Consider the following 5,326-nt stretch of genomic DNA (forward strand, 5'->3'; position numbering starts at 1 on the left):
GAAACAGAAACTAAGTAAGAGAAAGTGAATTAGGCGTAGTCCATGAACATTAGTATTGGTAAAAAGAAAGTGTTCGGTGGTGCTGCACCTCGCCAAGAGTGGTTGGAAGACTACTGCAGGCCTTGGGGGTGTGACACATATGGACAGAAAGGTAAGGTTTTTAGGGGCTTTTGCGCATTAGTGCATGTTTTCATGCACTCTGAAAAATAATAATACATGGGGGGGAGCAAAAATGGATTAATTCATGTAGGGCTAAGGCAAAGGTGAGTTTTGTTATGATGTGAGGGTTGGGTTAGGACATGAGTGAACGTGGATGGGAGTGGATGGGTGAGGAAAGTGAGGTGATAAACCATGTGGGAACCTCTCCACGAAAATAGAATAGACCATTTCCCTCCTTTAGTCTTCAAAATAACAACACTGCACCTCAGGGCTAACATGTACATTGGGAAAAAAGTTGTTAGATATTAGAGTTTTTAAAGTGTATACTAAAAATTTAATTAAAACAAATATTACAAAAGTTTTTATTGATTAGGTTAAATTTATTAAGTTGAATTTGATACTAATTATGTTATAATTTACTATGTTGAACTTGAGATTACTTCTGGTATAATTTATTAAGTTGAATTTGAGATTAATTGGGTTATAAAATGGGTTTTCAATCACACGAGTAACTTCTAAGTCTAAAATACAAATTATATGATTAATTGGGTTATAAAATGGGTTTTCAATCACATGGCTAACTTCGAAGCCTAAAATACAAATTATATGGCAACTATAGAGCGTATTTTTTGCTTTTCATCTGTCTCAATTATAAATTATATTGCACTCTAGTGTAGTATTTTTTGTTTTTCAACCGCCTAAAATATACGTTATATTGCCACTCTGGTGTAGTATTTTTTGTTTTCGACAGGGTTTACTTCTAACTTTAAAATGTAAATTCATATAAGCAATATTGTCACACGTATGATGGAAAAGCATGCTTTATTAAATAATAAATAATAACAATATAGACGATTTATAATTCGTAAACTTGTTTATCGACACTGAGTTTTGAGCGATTGATGTCACATTCAGATGGAAATATTACAAAATATAAGTTTCTGTCAAGTTCTAAAATATTCTTGAATTCATAATTGAGGAAAAAAATGGGCATGTTATATTAAGGTGTTTATCTAAGTTGAGAATGTTATATGAAATAGTGATAACTTATCAAAGTTGCATAAAGATAAATTTGTGATTAATAAGGACGATGGAGACTCTTTGAATGGTCGTAACATGGCGAAACAAAAACGTCACGTTTTCGTTCGATTGATTCAGAGGTTGAATGTATGAACTAGGTAGTTTTGGTTTGAATTTGGGTAAACGTTGTTTTGTTTTTTTGGTTTTTTTTTTTTTTTTTTTAAATATATAAATATACTCAGTGGAATATGTTTTAAAATTGTTTTTTGATAAGAAATAGTTTATTTAAAACATAATAACATGTAAAGCTCAAAACTTAGAAGAATTTGACATGACCAAAAACTTAATTATTTAAAAATTACCAATAAATAATTTCAAGTGACTTGCTTAATTAAATATGATGATAAATCAACTTGCATTTTTAAATACTAATTTAAAAACTAACAACTAAAATATATTAGATTTATTACTATATAAATAAAAATTTAACTACCTAACAACACTCCAAATACTAAAAAAAACTAAGACTCCAAATATTTGAATAACACTCAAACCCCCTTCAATTATAACACTTCAAATATTTGAATAACACTCGAAACCCTTTCAATTATGCAAAATAAAAATCAAACTTAATTACAAATGAAATTTAAATAAATGCAAAGGTAAAATAATCCCCCCAGAAACATCCAAACATTTAAGTCCGGTCAAACCATATCGGATCGTATCGTGGATTGATTTTTAGATACCCGTTATAAAGTGGCTTTCTCTTTGATGTTTATCTGGAAATATGGGACGTCAAATGTCGTCGTAGCACTGTTGAGTTGATGATAGGTACTCCGAATCTTTTAGATATTGATTTTGGCTTTATCTTCCTTCGGGTTAGAAAATTCAATGTGATAAGTACATTTTATCATTATATAGAATATACATTATTGTGACTCGAAGTCGAAGTCGAAGTCGGTGGAAATAGGCAGAGGAGTCGCGTTTCTGTGATATAAATTTATAAGTGTTTTTTTAATATATTAATTGGTGTATAGAAGGTGGAAAACGATTTTATTATATATCAATCATTATTTACTAATGAATACATTTGTGATAATAATGAGAAATAGTAGGGGATGGTTAATTATGGTTAAATATATTCAAGTTACAATCAAAGAGAGTTTTTTATGGTCAATATAGAATTGACTATGGATAACCATGTTTTTCCACAACTATTTATAATTGAAATAATCACTCTAGCTCCATAAAGATTACTATGGAACGTGAAATCAATGAGAGTCAGCGTTTTCTTCATGTCCTTATTCGAAAGAAGGACGATGGATCATTCTCACACCAGGTCTTTCTGAAGAAAACTTACACGGAGCAGTATCTTCACGCTAAGTCCCATCATTTTCCAACTCAAAAGGTGGGTGTTCTCAACACTTTAGCCAATCACGTTTAGATTTTTTGATAAAAGTCACCTTGAAGATGAGAACACTCATCTCCTCAAGGTTCTCAAAAATAATAGTTATAATAAGCTCCAATGTCTTAGGGCTTTCCTTAAAGCTGGTAGGGGTTCGAAGATTAAAAAAGAACCCAATGGTCGGTTTTCTGGGGTGCACATTCCTTTTATACAAGGGACCACTAACAATATTGCAAGGATCCTAAGAAAGCATGAGATTCCCTCAACCTGTAGGACCCTTAGCACCATTCAAAGTTCCCTAAGATTTGTAAAAGACACAATGGACCCTAAGAATATGAAAGATGTTTATGTGATCCCTTGTTCATGCAGGACACCCTATGTTGGTGAAATTTGCCACTCAATAAATCAGAGGATTCAAGAACATGTGGAAACCATCAAACATGGGAGGACCCACTCCTCATCATTAGCAAACTATGCGGAAAAGATAAAACACCACATCTGCATTGAAGACGCTTGGGTCATTGCTAGGATAGATCATTTCCATCAACGCAAGTCTAGGGAGGCTATATAGATTAAAAGGAAGCCAAGCAATCTAAATAGAGATGATGGATGGAAAATTAGCAATTGTTAGATCCCTCTCATTTCCTCTTAAGTTTTTATTTATTTCATTTATATTTATTTATTTCATTTTATTTCCAATTTCTTAATTTTTATTATTTATTCGTATTTTTGAACTTTACCCTAATAAGTGATTAATTAATTTATTTCTTTCGTTATTGATTTATTTATTTAGTTATTTATTAAATTTAATTAATTTTTATTTATTTATTTTATTTTAAGTTTGACCATTTATTATTTTATTTATTTTTAAGTTTTTAGAATTAATTGTTTTGATTATTTAAGTTTGATCCAAATCTTAATTTTATTTTTTAGTGATTTGAGTATTTAGGTTTCACCCATATATATATATATTTAAGTTTGACCTTTATTATTATTATTATTTAATTGATTATTTAAGTTTGACCCAAATATTACTGTTATTTTATTAAGTGTTTTGTAGTTTTGATTATTTAGGTTCGAACTAAATGTTATTTTTATGTTAGATATTGATTTCATTAAAATTTTCATTTTTGATTAATTATTTTTCTTAATTCAATATTAACTACTATATTATAACAATTGTTTCCTTATATTTAAATATTATTTATCAATAAATATTATTTATTGAGTCAAATCTAACTTTTATATTATAATGGCTAAAAGAAATTCTCTTCATCTATTTAACTTGATGTGGGAATATGGTTCTTCATCTTGTTTTGGCATTGAATCACACGGGATGGTTCGAAATGTGATTACAAAACTTTGATGTGATTTTTACCGAAAGTTTTCGTACTTTTCAAATTATGATTAGTGATGTTCGACCATGGTTCTTCATGTTTGATAATAGTAGACCATGGTTTACCATAATTTTCTATCATAGGTTATAATTAGCTATTATTGACCACATTGATTCTTGTCGAGAAAAAGTAATTATGGTTGACCATGGTTGACTATGATTACTATGGTTAACGGAAGGTGTTCAGGCTTGCTCATAGTCGACTGTCAATAATGGTTGACCATGGTTGTCTATATGTTGATTATGGTTGATTGAAGATGACCATGCTTTCTCATGGTTGACTATATTGCCCATGGTTGACTATGATTCACGAAGGTTGACATGGATTACTATGGCCAACTATGGTAAATTTTAATTAACCACAATTAACCATGCTTTGATTTATGTTTATCACATTACAATGTTGAATATTAAATAAGCCCTTAAAACCTTTCTAAATATAAATATTAAACCTTTTTTTGTGTAAGTCAGCTTTTGATATTAACAAAATGAAAATATAGTACAAAACTTCTGCTTCAGCAGACTACGGGCCGCTAAACAGCAGGCCTTACCACAGGAGACCAGAAGAGAACAGAGTAACTGAAAACTAGAGAAGACAGAGTAACTGAAAACTGAAAGCCAGCACACCACGCAGGGCGGCAGAGAACTAGAACTAACAAAAGGACATAAACAGAGGAAACCTGGACAGTGAACATATCAACCCGCTGAGAAGAGGGAAGCGAGGATAGCAAGCCACGAAACAAAAGAGAATGTCCGCCGAGGACGAGGAATCTAAGAGACTACAGAGTCAGATATGTTTAAACATCTCCAGGACCGGTGCAGACCTTGACATGTTGACCTGTCCTGGCTTGGGAGGATTGCCCTGCTGATCTCCAGTCGGATCTCCCTTCTACATATCTGAAGGCTTGCTGTCTTGACCAATGACATGTCTTAAAAGTTTAATCAGGACCGTGAGTTTCTTGTCAATCGTGTCGACCTGTTGGTGCAGCGCACTCAGCTTGAATTCACTGCTCTCCACGACCGCCATATGATCATGCGTCATAGCTTCTGTGAACTGCTGAAGCTTTTGCAACTGCTCCGTGTGTTTACCCTGAATATCCATTGCTTTCGCAAGAAGGGTCTTCATACGCCAGCTCTCAGCTTGGGTTCTGACAAATTGAGTAGCGCGAGTGCTGAGTGTTCCAGGGTCCTGGATCCAATCCACTTCTTTCCCAATTTGCTGGTCTGAAAGCTTGTTCTCCTCTTCCTGGACTATGGCTTCTAAGTCGATAATCTTACGCTTATTCCTTTGCGAGGTCCGTGTCTCATACATCTCTCTCACTTGCCGAAGGTCGTTGTTGGCAGAC

Source organism: Pinus tabuliformis, chromosome 1_1 (genome assembly GCF_031772625.1).
Source record: "Pinus tabuliformis cultivar Carrire ecotype Pingquan chromosome 1_1, CPIR1, whole genome shotgun sequence".
Classification (NCBI taxonomy): domain Eukaryota; kingdom Viridiplantae; phylum Streptophyta; class Pinopsida; order Pinales; family Pinaceae; genus Pinus; species Pinus tabuliformis.